The sequence below is a fragment of the Colletes latitarsis genome, chromosome 7 (assembly GCF_051014445.1).
Source record: "Colletes latitarsis isolate SP2378_abdomen chromosome 7, iyColLati1, whole genome shotgun sequence".
Classification (NCBI taxonomy): Eukaryota; Metazoa; Arthropoda; class Insecta; order Hymenoptera; family Colletidae; genus Colletes; species Colletes latitarsis.
This window is the reverse complement of record NC_135140.1, coordinates 20,342,612-20,359,801: the sequence shown is the minus strand read 5'-3', so window position 1 is coordinate 20,359,801 and position 17,190 is coordinate 20,342,612. Positions and strand designations below refer to the sequence as shown.

The following is a 17,190-nucleotide window of genomic DNA, read 5'->3' as shown; positions in this document are numbered from 1 at the left end:
TGGAACCTCCCCCTTCAACCCCCTTCCAATCTCCTATTTTCTGGGAACACTTTCACAAACGGGCGAGTCGATTTGGAACAAACATTCACCCAAAATGCGGATACAAATCCCTGTAATATTAATAACAACGGTGTAGTTTTCTTTTGATAAAAAATTTATTAAATTTCATTTCCCTGGGCTAGAATTTTATTTTTGATAATAACAACTATTACAGAATTTTTTTTTCGTGCTTATTGGAAATATTAAAGGAGTCAACGAGACACGAAGCTTTTGTGGAAAGGGAAGGGGATTTGGACTGAGAAGGGGGGTAGCTCGAGGGTCCCACTATGTATTCCCCCAAGTAGCAGACTCGGTGCGTGTCAAGTTTTCGAGGGAGCAACATCAAAAGTGGAAAATAGTGTAAACACAGTGACATGCTTGAGGGTCAAATAAATTCAAATAAGGTTCGTGCAAGTTTGCCTACGCTGTTCATATTTATTTTTATACCTTGTCAAACAACGTGTAAAAGTAAAAAATTCAACGTGCGAAACCACTCGAATTAGATAAAAATTTGTCAAACATAGATGCATTTTTAAAAGACAGTTTCAAAACAGTTTTGTTAAAGGGGTTGATTAAGTTTTTGTGCGATTATGTAATTACACTTATCTTTCACGTATGATTTCCAATTTAGGTAATAAAGTTAAATAGACCTACATAATTTTCCTAACGTAAGTGGTATCGACATTTCGTCTATAATTTAGGTCGTGGTCAGAATCAGAACGTCCATATTAATAAATTATTGGCTGGAACGACGACCGCGTGACACGTTCGTCATGAATTTTAAAAGGGGAATATTAACCCGGATAAAAGTATCGACGTAGACTGTCGTGGTTTTTTATTCGTCGCGAGAAAAAACAACCAGAGTTTCATTTTCAATCCGCGGTCGTTTCCGCGGATCTCTCTCAGACGTATTTGCATCGGCCAGACGAGAAACACAACGCTGAACGGAACACCGATACCGAACAGGAAACGGTTCGCCTCGCTCTTTATATTTATCCTCGCGGTTTTATAAACATTTTTTTATCGCGAATTCGCCGCGCAGACAGCGTTGCTTCGCGCAGACCGGAACGATCGAGGAGTTCATTCATCCTTTGTGCACCGAGCTCTCGCGAGTCGGCGTAATCCAGCGTGGATTTCGAACAGCGTCCCGACGAAATCATAGGAACGTTTACAGCGACGAGACGCAGCGATTTTTAATTACTTTTTCCGTTCCCATCTCGCCCCCGACCCGACCGCTCGGAATCGTATCGCGCAAGATTGGAGAGCCAGGCCGTAGATCAGCCGGAAATTCATTTCCCAACTTTGTACCGTTTAATCGGAAGACGCTTTTAAATACTTGATAGATTTTTCATTCGCGTAGAAATCCCACTGGCGGAGTTTCCTTTGCGACCGACGTGAAGGTTTCAGAAAAAATTCGAATTAATAGGGGGGTGGTCGGGATCGATCGAGTCCCTCATTAAAACTCACGTTTCTCCAGCGTTCGACACGACAATTTTGAACTCGACTCGAAGATCTCACGATCAACCACGTGTTCGATTGGCTACAGTAAATATATTAGGTTCAGATTTGGGCCGCCAGTTAAGGGTCCTATTTTCAGGAATTTTTTTATCAGAAACTAATCGACGGATTTTAATGTTTCTTTTTCTAAAATGTTTGCTATTCCTTGGCCGGTTAAATTATATTTTTTTTATAATTGGCAATATGAGTTTTGGCGAGAAGTCTTCCTTAGTCTCAGGGTGGTTTAAGAATTTTAAAATGCCGATTTTTTTTGTATATCGAACAGTGACTTTATAGAGACAAGCCTGCTGTACGCCGTGTTAAAGTTTGAAAGCGATATGTTCAATATTTTTCCTCCAATCACTTCCGTAAGCGCAGGAAAAGTAATTTCAAGAAAAACACGTTTAAAGTTTTAGCACCCAGCGTCATATACCTGTGCACCGCTGCCTTCGATGGCCTGTATCTCGGCCAATTTTTCGAATTTCGTCATCAGACCTACACAACATATTCAACGGACATTAAAATTAATCGTTTATAAGAAATTTATTCCATGCCAATGGCGCGATAAGATTCTCTACACTTCGAACCGCCCAAAAAATATTTCTAGACTCCGTTTTACATTCGCTCGTTGGTTTAAAACGACCTGATGAGTTTCTCGATACTTCTTTTCCTGTAAAATGTAAATTTCATAGCGACGTATGTAGGCCACTGATCATATTTGAAACTCGTTGTAACAGTTTCTGTTCTTTCCATTCGAAGCGTTACCACCCCTGCGCGGTTCATAGTTTCCCACAAACCGGTCCTCTCCGGCGTGAAACGAGCCCCTCGACGGCCTATCCTCTCGTCGAAGAAAGGCGTCGAGTGTAAACAGAATCAGAAACGTCCCTTTCAACCCCTGTCGACCCTCGCCCCTTACTTGGCTAGCCCCAATAATCGGCCGATCATACACCGTACAACTTTTCCACCAATTTTTCCGACGTTGGCTGGCGGGGATGGCAGCGCGGCGGCCTCGTGGTGGGGGACGGTTCGGTGTACGGCAGCACCGGCACCAGCAACCCGGCAGTTGTTCGGGGTGGTTTCGGCGCAGCAGTGCGCCGGGAGCGCTTGACGGTGTAGCACGCGCGTGCTCACGTTCCTCTCGGCGCGTCTACGTTTCCGTTGCACGTGACGGCATCCGTTCGTATCCCCCCGCGAGACAAACGGACTCTCGTACGCTTTTGGGAGGGGAGAAGAGTCTTCCGCGGCGGAGAATCTCGGTTAGTCGCAGTGTACGTGATCGTGTCGGGACTGAGGACGACCGTGAGAACTCGAGACACTGTGGCTGGCTTCGACGAGGCTCCTGGACCCGGGCGACTTTGGCCTGACTCGCCCGGCGTGTCGAGCAAACGTTCCTCTTCCGGTGAGTACATTTTTTTTCGACCTTGTTGTTTGTCGCGCGAGTGTTTTGGGCCACCACGTGATGCGTGGCCAGGTTAGGGTCAGCTTCGAGCTCTCTGTTCGGAGCTGTTGTAGGATCAATTTAGGTCTAATTAGGGGTTCTCAGTTCGTGGAACTGGTGGACAACACGTTCGAATAGAGATGTATTAACGAGACACGTCATATTAGACAATGTTCCAGTCGAGATATGGCCTAGGTATTCCAATAGAGACACGTGATATTAAATACACCTCCTAATCGAGCCATGTCCTGATTGAAACACATCGTATTAGACACTATCTCAATTGTCATATGTCCTGTTCGAAATCGAGTCTAATCGACACATGTCCAGATCAAAATCTTGGTCTAATTAACATATGTCCTATCCAAAACCTGGTCTAATCGACACATGTCCTGATCAACGTATCTCCCACGCGTAGTATATTCTGATAGACACGTTCTAATCGAAACACGTACCGATCGAGGCATGTTCTGATTTTGGACGTTATGTTCTAATAAAGGCATAGAATAGAAGTTACGTTACACTCGTGATTCGATCGACGCGTATTCTGATCAAAACATGGTTTAGTAAAGGCACGTTCATTCATGATGAATGGCTACAGAGAGGGTTTTACTAGACTAGTCCAAACAAATAGTTTTCACTAATTAATTAACAGACTTCAATCTCTCCAAACACAAAGCGAAACAATCCTACGGTTGATCCACTCGACTACCGATCCAACTAGACACCATTTCACCCGATAGTACTAATCATTGAACTATAATTTTCACCCCAAACAAATGTGTCACTAGTCCCGCAGGTACTAATTAAACAACCCCTGCTTTGCAACAACAATTCTATCGTTGATCCTCATAGTTGCTAGTTTTCCAAACGTTTGGCGAATAATGAATGTAATTATAAATTTTTTCGAACTTTGTTGCGTAACGTTCTCGATTTTACACCTAGTTATAAATTTAAAACGTAACGTTCGTAGGTGAAATAAACTTGAAAAATATGTAACACATTTTAAATACTGTTTAGTACTTAATTTTGTTATTCGAAAGTACACGATCTTTGCCCAGGTTCGACAATTGTTCAAATATCAATAAAGGTATGCTTTTCGTCCCTAAATTTGAGGATTGTTTCAAAGACCACGTGTCAGATACTTTTATAAGAATTATCACGTGCATAAATTTCACAGAAATTGGTTCGTTACACTCGAGGGACGTTTGTTGGTCAAAGATAAATGAAGTGTAGCTGTACACGTTATACAAACTCGCATAAAACAGCGCCTTGTTTTCCTAACAACAATCATTTCCGCCTCTAGCCACCGCATAACTAAACTCTTGTTCCCTCGACAGCAACGTAATTACCGTTCTCGAAGATTTCGCGTCGTCGGGGTGCAATTTTTCTAATTTACCGCGCCACCCCATCACGATCATACTTATCGATCACCGATCCACGCAATAATCCACGCCAGCCTTAAGCGTCTTGCACGCGAGATCGCCATCCAACTTGAACGTAACGTCTCATTCCAAGAAACCCTGTGTTGTCGCTAATTTTACGCTCTCTCGTCGATCATCCTCAAAGTCTCGCGTCAAATCCGTGCAGGCAGGATGTTATCTCGCCCGTGGAAAAAAGCCGCGAAACTCGAAAGCGAAACCATTACGACTCCCCGCGTGACGGGGACGCTTTATTACCCCCTTTTCCAACCCCCTATCGCGATATCTCCGCGAGTATTCGTGCAATCGCAGAAGACGTCAGGGGTTGGACATTTTTGAGGTTTGGAAGCGTGGCGTGTTTCGTCCAAACCATACACAGAGTGATTTTAAAAGCTAGTACGATGTAGAACTCTTTTTCGAGAGAAAAATATCGAAGAGGAAAAATTTCAACCCCCGGCAGGACCTTTGATATAATTTTATATGGAACGTGAACTCAGGGATTTTTATTTACGTACGTCGATTCCTCTGATCATCCTGCATATAAAAGTGTAAAATATGGCTATTGAAATCGTTTATATCGTATGAGATATTTCATATTTTATGTTAGTATATCACTATATTCCAGCAGGCGTTGAAACGTTCCATCACGAACGTTTAAACGTTTCATTGCTCGCTTCTTTACATTTCTCACTACGTTCTATGGTTGCCTACGAGTTATAATCGCGTGATTAATTTTAATATGAATTTTCATCCGTCAAAAGAAGCTTTGTTCTTTAATAAATTGTACGAGGAAAAATTGACTGGATTTAAATTGAGATCTCTCTACGTATCTCCGTTATATATAAAACCGCAGATCAGCAACAGTAACAGACTAAAATCACAGATATGTTTCTATTTCCACGACTTAGTTGCCCAAAATATAGTCGAAATAAGATATTTACTTAAAATTACTGTCGGTTTAAAAGAAATGATTGATTTTCCTTCGAAGCTCGTCTTTGGTTGGTGGCGAATTTCGTATCGAGACTCTATAGACATCGTTTTGTCCAGTATGTTTAGGGTGAAAAAGCGATGGGTTGAATCGCGAATGACGTGACTTTCGAAGCGGCGTCGTCGCCAACAGGTGGAGGGCCATTAAAACGGAACGACGCTGTAACGGCGCAGCGATCGACGCTGCCGTTGCTAAATTGCCGAATTAAACGCGTCGAGACGCGGTACGAAGAGGGCTGCTTCGTCGAAGGTGAAACGGGGATATCGAGAGAGTGACAAGGGTTGTTTGAATCCCACGAAAACAGCCCTCCTCAAGCCCCCATTTCACCACTCTAAAATTGCTACTCAAATAATTCACGGTACATATTATTAAACACGTTGAGGGAAATCGAAGAACGAATGCTTTAGAATCTTGACAAAGGGTGGTACGTTTTTTAAGAATTTATCCACAGAATACCAACAAAAATAATAATAATAAATTAACGTTTCTAGTGGATAACTAAATTTCATGTAACGGGACGAACATTAAAAATTTCACAGAACGTAATCCATTGTTGCAGGGGCATTTCCATTGGTCTAAAACGAGGACAGTGCAACCTAATGAGTTCATTTTACTGAATACGAAACCGCACGGTTTGAAACAAAATTCTACTCGTCGCGGTTCTCCGCATTTATTCTGAATAGTAGCTCGTAACATATACAAAAAGAACTGACATTCGCGCGACGGCACGAAGTGTAACTTTAATGTGTCCATCAACATTTCTAGTCACGGTTACACAGTTTTAAATGTCATTCCTCTAGTATGAAGAACTAAAACAGCATTAAAATACGCGTCCAACTCGCTGGAGCGCTCTACAGCTGTTCCCACGCTTTTCATGAAGAGACAAACTTCATAAATTATATCTGCCCCACGCTCTGGTATGGTTTGTTACTAAATACACCTTATTGATAAAGACATCTCGTAAGTGGTGCTTGATAGTTAAAGTTTTAGACAGCTGGATTTGTTGCAATTGAATTCGCAACAGTTAGGCGCCCAAAAGCTACGTTTTCCAGAGTAGTTGTCATCCCTGTTCCCATTACCGAAGACTTCGGTAACTGAGTTTTAGATATTTAAGTTCCTGACAGCTAGGTCTGACATAATTGGGTAATGGTCGAGCCTTCGAAAGCTAGCTATACAAGAACTAGATTGCTACCATGCCTACCACCAATAGCTAAGACTTCGATAATTGTGTTCTTGGTAACTGGCTAGGCCCTTGACATCTAGGTCTCTTCAATTAGGTTACCGATAGTTAGGCCTCCGGAAGCTAGGTTTTCCTGAACTAGATCGTTGTCATCTCTACACCCAACGCCTAAGACTTCGATAATTGGATAACTAGGCTCCTGGAAATTAGTTGCAATTGGGTTCTTAATAGTTGGGTCCTCGAAAGCTTGTTGTCATCTACATCCCTAACACCTCAGACTTTCATTATTGGATTTTCCTTATCTAGGTCGTCATCATCTAAATCCTCTTCGCCTAGAACCTCGTCTTCTAGATCCTCATCATCTACGAGTTCATCTTAATCCTTACTACCTAGGTCCTCGATAATTCTTATAGTTCAGATTCGTAGCATAGAGCGAATCATCTATGTGTAATCCAGACCAATTTAGAATATATTTCCTCCTGGCACCTGGCGCAAAGATTTGTATAATGGCCGCCGTGGTTCCCTTGGTCTCCAACTCTAAGGCACACGTATTTATCCAATCATACACGCCACCTCGATTGCCAATATCCGGTCGTTTCGCGAACAATCGGGCTTGTATAATTTCAGTAGCGAAATTTATTTGTTCGATATAACGGCCAGCGTGGATTGGAGATTAATTTTGTCAACTGTGTAACAATTTGCTATCGCGATAACGAATTGATTTAACGGAAGAACAGCAAGACAGTTCAATTCCAGGAATATCGTGGCACATTTTCTGCTGGAAATTGAGTAACACCGAAGGTGATTAATTTTACGTTACCTCGGATCGTAGATCGATTAAATCTGCGCGTGGCTGCCAATTTGAATAGAATTTGGATTCGATTACAAAATATTTCCGATCGCCGTGACAAGATGCGACGAAGATTGCTCGTCGCGTGTCTTGTAAAGTAAAATTCCGACGAATGTGTTAATTCAAAACTCGTCAGGGATGGAGTATTGTCGTTCGAGTTACCCCTGTCTAGCAATTTGCACAAAGATATCGGGCGTCTTTTAAATTGTCAGACAGCTGGCCGTGCTCCCACGCAGCGATCGCAGGAAAACGAAACGGTCCCGCTGGAAATGATATCAAACTATAGTTTCGGTATCGGTCGATGCGGGGCTACAAGAAAATAAACGCGAGTTTTTAGAAGCTCGTCGAGGGGGAAGAACCACCCACGTAGGCCTCGAGTCTTCGGGCGTTTAACGAGCTCTCCGCAAACAAACTAACATCGACTAATAAACTAGAACATTAATATTTGGGTCGCGGTTCGTGTCGAGCGGAGCAAACAGCGAGGGGGAGGGGAAAAAAATGTTTGTACGAACGCTAGAAGGGTGTCGAAGCCGATCAAACGAACCCCTTTCTGGGTTAATGTGATTTGGAAATTTATGTCGCTCGAGAATCCCAGCGAACGTTCGGTTCAGATGAAATTGTTAACTACACATTGCGTGGCAGCGGGAGAAAAGTTGAACGAAAGTAGGCAAATTACAGCAAAACTTTTCAAATTCTACACGTAAAAACAATTCTCCGTTCTTAGACAATTGGAAACTCATGATCATATTAGAGTTACTCAAAATCCGAAGTTTATAATGAGAATAAAGAAAGCATTGTGAACTATTTTTCGTGAAATAAGTTAAAAGACATTTCTCTGTGTCGGAAACGTGAGTCAAGGGACACCGAGTTCTTGGAGAAACAAGATGGAAACTTCTCTTTAATCGTACTTCGGCGCAACTCTGATCGTTAGATCCGAAGATCATCGCGCGATTCTTGGAGTGAGAGATTGTTTCTTTTTCTCCTGGCGATTCGTTCAGTCGGCGAGTCTCGTTTTGCTCTTGTCTCGCGGAAAAAGTTCGCGAAAACGGTGAAGTTCGGGGAGATACATGGATCTATGATTGGAAGATACCGGGTATCGCGTGACTGTCCGATATTTCTACCGTAGAAAAGCTAATTGATTCGAGGACCATGGTTCCCAATAGGTTTTCGCTTCTCGAATTCAATTCTCCGGGATCTGTTATTTAAATAAGCCGCTGGGAGCCTTAATAAAGTACACGTATATTCGTGGACGCCATTTTTTTTAAGCCACGGAGTAAAATATAAGATTATGCTGAAACCCAGAACGATAAAAGTACGCCGCCCAGGAATATCCACGGCGACGTGGCGTCTGGGAAATGTTAATTTCATAAAGAATGAAAAACCGTAGCTGTAATCGGCTGAAACACACCCCTTAATTTCAACATTGCTATCCCCATAAATTTCACGCTACCGAATTAACCTAATTCTATGTTCACGATGTTTTAGAAATAATCTGCACTTGCAAATTAAACGCCCTTCCTAATGCCGACGTTGCCGGACTGCGAAGTTAATCCAATTTTAATTTTACACCGCCACCGGGCGTAATCTACGCACGCCAGTTTACACGCAAATTGGTTTTTCCCTTCGAAACGACCCCCAACCCCTTTGGTCGTACGTTCCCGTACGAAGGTGTCGGGCGTCTTCGTGTCTATTCGAGCCGTCAGTTTTAATCCGATGTGTCTGACGCGGTATCAGGGTACCCGCGGTCTAACAAGTTCGCCGCAAACACCATCGGATGGCCAATCGACGCGTGGAGTCGTCGCGAGCTGTTCCATTATCGTTCGCCGAGAATTAATGATCGAAACGTCCTCGGGGATCTTATCAATACCTGTCAAATTACCCGCGGAGTGGAGGATCCGCAGAGACGAGCGTAGAAAAAGAATCGTTGGCAGAAGTCACGCGGAGCAAGAACGATGAAAAAGATGGCGAAGAACCGGAGGACGGCGGGGGTGAAAAACGAAGGCAATTGGTCGACACGGTCGTGTAACTAACTCGGCCTACCGGTCACGTAGAATCAGACAAGATTCATTGAAAATCTGTAGCCGTGCCCGGGGGATGATACAAAATTCTGGTCTTCTTCCGGGGTAATTGAATCCCGGGGTGGTGGCGCGGCCATCCCGCCCTCCGCCACCCTCCGTAGCCACTCTCGTGTCCCATTCAGCCGACCGAAACGCGCAACACACGCGCCGGTTTGCAGTTTATTTTCCATCCGCGTTGCTTTACGATAAGACAGAAGCAATATCTTGCTACAGGTGGCTGAATATACGTACCTCTCATTCACGGCCACTCGTGTTCCACCTCCCTCCCAGTCCTACATCCTCCCCCACCCTTTGCTCCACGGCCGTAGAAATTTCTCTCGTCGTGCACGCGTTACACGTAGTCGTGGTTCGTGGGCTGCCTCGCGATTCGGGGATCCCCAGAACGTGGCAGGGAGACGATGTTCCGTTTATGGAGGACTCGTCAACCGCCTTCGGTGGGCTCTGATTTGCCGTTTCCTCTCTAATTGAGGGATCGTTTGCTCCGGGAATCGAAATATCGTGTAGTGTTCTGCGTGTAATATCGATAACAGAGAAAAGATAATACACGTGTTCGTAGCTGGTAGACTCATTAGCGAAAGTACCTAACGAATCCTCTAGACTAGGCTAGTAGATGAATTAAGTCAGGAGTTATTGTTTAATTGAAAGGTTTGCCCAACATAGCTGTAGTAAACGTTTGGCATCAGGAAGGATTATCTTCCCTAATGAGTGAAGTTTAGCTTTAAATTTTACTACTATACTACTTTGACTATGAAAGGTATTCCAGTGAAAAGTTGCCTACCTCGTAGTCATAATTTTGGCATACTCTTGGTATTAGGAAGGCTCATCCCTTTGAATGAGTCAGCTATTAAATTCGGTACTTAGCATTGTTCGCTAGCTCACTCGTCTACTCAACTAATCTACGCCCTAGCCTCAATGAGCATTAGAAAGGATTATTGTTTTGATTAGGTCAACAATTATCTCACATACAACGAGAAAACAAAAGAATAGTCGTGGAAATGCCATCGCGTCTCACTCCCGGGGAAGAAATTCGATCATAAAGCGAGGGACTATTGCACGCAAGTGAAACGAATCAAACTATTTTATCGAATTCCTAAATACAGCGTTTGCAAGCATTTTAATTAGATCTGGCGTCCAGTCTCGCGTTACAAAAACCGATTCTGCTGGAATTAATCGTAATTGTCGCTGAAATTAAGGATTCGACTGCCGGTTCCCGGTCCGGCGGCGCATGCAAAATAGCTGGCTGAAGTCAGCGCACGGTCGGATATCGGGGGGGGGGGGGGGGGGGGGGGTTTATTACGTCGCCGTTTGTACGGACGCTCGTTTAATGGAGGCGAGCATCGAACGCGAAGCGACGGGACTCCGGGGCTTTCCTCTGCTTGTGTTTTCACGCCGTGGAACGCCGTCGTCACGTTGCCGTTTACGGCTTCAGTTTACATTTCGGGAACAAAGGGGAAACGGCGTGAGAGGGAGAAAAAGAACGAAAGGGACGGCCTGTTTTGTAACTACGTTCCCGGGTCTTCTTTTTTTCGGTCGCCGCGGCAGAGGCGCAGCGTTTCCATCGTTTCGCGCTGAACGACATGCGTGGACGGACATTGAAAGCACCGGTCGTTTCACCGATGTCTGGCCGCGTTGGAAATTTTAATGTTATTCGCGACAGCGAGTCGCGGTAGGTTCCTTTCAGAGTAAAGTCTGATTTGTCGGGAGTGCTTGTAAAAATTTGTTTTCTCTCGCGGAACGACGTAAACGATCATTTTTGTTTCGTTTCTCGGCAAACAGCACTCGCGAATACAATATTCGTGCCTCGGAGATGAATTGTGTCAAGTCTGGCTTTTTGAAAATTTAACAAGAGCATTCGCATATGGAAAAGTTTTCCTTTCGCGAAAGAACACGCACGGATCTGTTTAACTTTAATTCCGCAATATGAATTAGCAGAAACATAGGAATTGCTTTGCCTTGATGCGGGGGAAGGAATTCAGTCATGAAACGAGGGACTACTGTACGCGAGCGAAAGAAGTAAACCTATTTCTAAGATAAGCGTATTTTATATTGAAAGTATTTAAAAAGTGAGTCTCCCTCGCGAACTTCTTCTTTTAAAAAATTGTAAAGAGAGGGGACAGCTACCCAACGGCGAGTATGAAAGTTGTTTAGATTAAACGTGCCGCTGCAGCTTCGGTATAATCTGCATATCGGATGTATTAATTAGTCTGGTTGCGTGCACAGCCGCAATAAATAAAACGCGCGAGCGTAATCGCGATAACTCGGCATCGAAACTCGTTTCACTATGCTACATTATTGCTACAGTTTCGTATGTCCCGCCGAAATATCGCGTTTTCGATGGTTTCGAGCCGATTTGGTTGCATGCATTTTTCGTGAACCCGACTTTGAACCATCCGACGCGGACGTAGCTCGGATCAAATACTATACGTATCGAATATGGGCAAAGTTAGGTTTATTACCGTTCTAACCAAGTCCTAACTTGAAATTGAACGTAACACGACTCGAGTTTGATGTAATCTGACCTCGCTTTGTTTAGCTCAGACCCAACACGGAGACCTAGACGTAATCAAACTGACCGTCAACGCGATAAAGTTGCTTCAAAGCGAGCATTCACCGATTTATGGTCGTAGGATAGAGAGAAGAATGTTGCCGGAACATGTGTGGCCGAAAATGTTTTTATAACTTTTTAACGAAGCTTCAATTAATAAATTAGTATCCTTGATTTTCGTTTCATTGTGGCCTCCAGAATCTCCCATTAAAATTTTCCTAGGGATGGCCGAACATCCTGTATAAAAAAAAGCTGAAATTTCGAAAGGCATGCGTCAGCTTGCAGTTTCGAGGTTCAGTTGTGCGAACGTAACTGTCCACATTATGAATTTTAATCAAATTCGCGACAGGTTTTTGCGAAAACATTATTTTATTTCTGTGGTAGCGTGTAAAAATAAAAGTTTTCGCGTCGTTTCGAAAACCATTTGTGAATTTCATTAAGCGAAAGCTCGTCGATCGAGGCACGAACAAGCGCAGATGTTTCTGAATTGAAAGTAAATCTGATCGAAATGCGCGATCAATTTCACTCGTTGATTTTCGTTTAATGTATACATTTCACAGCACTGCGACCCGGTATTTATGAAAGCTTCGATAGGACGATGGTTGTTTTCACTGTCCACAAAAAGTTGCCTTTAATTCCGATCCGGAATCCTGTAATTCATAATGAAAGAGTTGCGCAAACATTACGCCCGAGCGAACAGAATTTAATTTTCAGTTCGTATTTCTACAGAATTAAATAAGCCCGAGCGCGAGTACGGGCAATCGTAATTTTATCGAAATTGATAGAGACATAAATAATCATTGATTCATATTTCTCCTCGTGCAGTTTGCGTTACCGAAAGTATCGCTGGATCTCTTCGATAAATCGAACTTTGCGCGAAGTTGCAGGATATTTAAATTAATATAGTGTTTTAATGACAAATTGAGTTTTTTATGTACTCGGAAAAAGGATATCAAATTTCCACCATAAATCCTTGCGTTCTCGATCTTTTACGGGAAGTCGCATAATGGACAGAATGAGTCATCATTAGGAGATTAATTTTGATTAATAATACTGGCGTAAAATAGTAGATGTTATTCCACTTGTAATAATGATAATAATTCTGTTCGTTGAATCGGTTTTGAACAACACTTCACTCGTGAAATTTCCAAAATGTACGCGCCATGATTCTTTTTTTGTTTGTTAACTTGCTTCAATTGCTAGGTTAAACTATCGGGCGCTCACCTGTTTGCGCGAAATTGCTCGTTGAAAGTCAATCACGGGGAAAAATTCATTTTCGTGCCTCGAATGAGTCTTCGTCGACGAAATATCCCTGGAGAAATTTCTTTCAATCAATTTATCGCTTGTCCGATGCACGTGCACGGTCAAGATTAAATTAAGCCACGCTTAGCTTTTCCTAAGCTTGGTCTTCCACGAAATCCTTCGAGATATTACCGGTTGAAGGACAAATAGCAAGGGAACGGATTGCAGGAACAAGAAAATCACCGCAATCTTACTTTTACCTATCTTATTCTCCGTTTTAGCGTTCTTCAATTAACTAAATTAATTCATTAATCACTGTGACCGTCCTGTAAACCGTCTGCGTTCCAGATTCAGTGCTATTATCGTACTTCTTCTCACTCAATACCAACGCTACCGTTAGAAAATCAATTATCAAAATTCAGCTTCTGAAAAATTTATTTTCCACGCCTCTGTGTATCCCTAAATACATTTTTCGAATATTCATTGTCTGGAGCTCGGCTATTCGTCTCGTTTCCAATTTCTTTCACTAGCTTCGACATTTTTTCCCGCGTTCCCGCGTTTACTTTTCGTTTTCGAATTCAACGCTCGTCAAAGTCGTTCCCAATGGAAAATACGGTTACGCGAGAGGTGCCCTCGACATCCCTGCAGACGTTCTGAAGTTGACGGGAACTGTTTTACATTTTTACGCTTCGTGATTCGTAATGCGTACGTAATAATTTCACTGCAAGCCCGCGCTTTGATGTCGACCAGCACACATCCGTGGACGCGTGACGAATATGTGTCACGAGCTCGCTGCCGTCATCGAAAAATTCTTCGGGCGCAAAGCGAGACACACGAGCCCGAAGAGCTACATTTTTCGAGAGAGGTGTTCGTTCTACCGTTTATATCGCGGTCCACGCACAAACTTTCCATCCCTTGATCGTTGGTTGGCTCGTGTTTCGCGGATAAGTGGCCTTTTCGTGCTACCTACTCGAACGACAGTTTTCGGGTAATCGAATTTCAACAAACGAGAGCTTGGATGTCGAAAGTTCGATTAGCTCTTGTCTCGTTAAAGTTACAATGCCCGCGTCAAGTTAAGATTGCGTCACCGTTACAAAATACAGCGACAAACGTTCGTGATTTCTCCATCGTTCGACCATCCATCCGTATCAGACTTAGGACATTTTATTTTCGTACTAAATATACAGGGTGTTCGGTCATCCCTGGGAAAAACTTTAATGGGAGATTCTAGAGGTCAAAATAAGACGAAAGTCAAGATTACTAATTTGATGATGGAGGCTTCGTTAAAAAGTTATTATGGTTTAAAGTTCCGCTCGTATTGAATTTTTTTATAGAAAGTGAGCAGGATTTCGGGGGTAGGTCTATTGACCAAAAATGATTATAATTGATCCCTGCAATCAAAAATAATTTTTTTAGAACGATTCGAAATTTTTTAATTTTGTCAAAAAATTTCACACCTTCTCGAATTTTTTTCTAGGAAATGAGTAGGATTTCGGGAATATGGCTCTTCACCAAAAATGATTATAATTGACCCCTGCAGACAAAAATATTTTTTTTAGAACGATTTGAAATTATTTTTTTTCGTCGAAAAATTTAGGCACCTACCCCCTGTTGATTTTTCTTAAAAATTCGTTTTTGATTTTTAGTAATTTTGTTTAACGTCCTACAGAAAAGTTGTTTAATACTTTTTTGTCCAAGCAAGGAGCAGGAAAGAAAAGTCCTAGAAGTCAGACATTCCGATCAGGACTTTTCTTTCCTGCTCCCTGCTATACATTGGTGTAACGACCGGCTTGTTACCGAATGGCGAGTGTATTTTCAGGCTTCTAGATTTATATCGTGACACGCATCAATGTTTAAACAGGATATTTATAATTAATCCATACGCTTCGTAAAATAGTTATTTTCGCGACGAAAAAACAGTCTACGGTCGAAACAGTAACGCAGATTTCACTTTATCCCGTGGCTGGTTTGAAAGAGAAAAGAAATACTACGCTGAAAACGGAAAAGATTTCTCTTTCGCGTTGTTTTCATGTATTCCAGGTGTCTTCCGCTATCGCGTCGCAGGCCGGCCTCATTAAATTTATTATCGTGCAACATCACTCGCAAATATTTCCTAATTTTCCGGGGAACATAGGAGCTGGCCAGGATTGCGGGATCTCATTACGCCGGAGAATTTATAAAATCCTGTATCGAGCATAATGAGAGAACGTGTTTGCGCTTCGAGGGAACGTGCTCTAATTACGTAAATACCAGTACATGTATCACAGCTTTGAAAAGCCTCGCAAGTATGGTGTTCAGAAAATACATTATTTAATTTATCTCCGTCTTTTCGTCGGAGCAAATTAGTACCCGTGTCCCCTCTCGTGCTTCGAGTATTGCGCGTGCCCAGACGCGTCAAATTTCGCAGGCTAACTTCTGGCGATTCTCTCTAAAATTTAGCGCCATAGAGTAAAATATTTAAAGGCTGTCGCGAAAATATATTTAGGAATTTCTCCTCCAAAATTTATATTCCTCTCACTTGACTCTGCATTATTTTATTCGCTAAACATAGCTTTGCTTAATTGTCTGGGGACCAGGTTATCCGAATTAACTTGACCACGGCTGTTAAGTGGTTAATATAATAATGTCTCGGATGGCTAATGACGTCCATGCAAGTTTCACGGCGCGCACGATTCAGGCACCGGGGTCTACACGTACGGATTCCCTAGCAGCGCATGCGCGAAACGTCGCTGCACGCGTCCACCTACTTTAAATGCCCATTAATATTCGGATAGCGGTACGTTATTGTGTTGTTCGACGATCTTAAACGACGCCTCTTCGATGGCGTAAATTAGAAGGGAAGGGAATTGGTTCCAATTGATGCGGCGAAGAATGTAAAAAGGTTATGGTTAGCGAAGTTGAAACAAGGTTATGTTTGCAATTAAACTTCCACCGATGCACGTTACTAAATTACCGGAAACATTGCAGCCTCTACGGCAAGTAGGTCCGCGCTTGCTTGATTTATGATTAAATTTTCACTTATTCAACTTTCATGCAAGTTTCGGTAAACGAAACCGCAATTCTATTTCCGGTCTTCTCTGACTCGGGGAAAGTTAAATTTCAATTTCTCGGCGAGTACAACTTCTGTATCGCTCGCTATTCCTTCAGGTATACTGTGCAGAGCGAAGCGTTCTTCATTAAACGTTTCTTTTCAAATATCTCGTAAAGTATTTGCTTTTCGATATCTTTGCTTTCACAATTACGAGTCGTTTCGAATAAGAAATTTTCCGCTTAAAGAAAGTTGTTGCATTTTGATGGCGTAACGAAATAATGAGGTCGCGGAAGCACACATTTTGCAGAGCCATTCACTTTCGAGGTTAGGTCTTAGCGACAGTATTTTGAGATTTGGTTTTCGCTATTTCATACGAAATGAAAAAAAAAACAGAATATTTGTCCTTTCGTGAGACTTGGGAATTCGGAAATTCGTCTCTGGATTCGCACTCGATCGCTCCAATATACGCGCGTCTGCAAATAATTGGCATCGCCACCGGGCGATGGGTTGACTTTGCAGCGCTGGGGAACGCTATTGGAATACAGGTTCTCGAAGCCCGAGGCTGCCTCGCACGACGGACTCGTCTCGAACTTCACAATTTCTCTGCTGTCCAGCGACGTGACTCACCGGAGGGACTTTGATTTCCCGTCAAACTTCGAGTCTTCCAAGACGTATCTGCGCTCGCTCGAACAATTTAGCCCTTGAGGGGGACTAATATTTTCTAAGCAAAGCCTCTATCGACTAGGATCGTAAATTACTATGTTTCTGGCAATTTTGCAAACAGTTCGACAGCCCTGGACAACTGGAATTTATATTGACTAATCCTTTCTCGAACAGGAGTTCATTAAAAGCTCACGATCGCTAGCTACATGGATACTTTG

The 17,190-nt window shown here is 42.8% G+C and overlaps 1 protein-coding gene across 1 annotated transcript in view; it reads left to right on the top strand.

The window, feature by feature from the left end:
- Positions 1–2,614: 2,614 nt before the first annotated feature.
- Positions 2,615–17,190, top strand: part of LOC143343180 (disintegrin and metalloproteinase domain-containing protein 10) — a 176,049-nt gene continuing 161,473 nt past the window's right edge. Inside the window, exon 1 of the mRNA XM_076767789.1 lies at positions 2,615–2,935. The gene's annotated coding sequence lies outside the window, so the exon portion shown is untranslated. The remainder of the gene's footprint in view (positions 2,936–17,190) is intronic.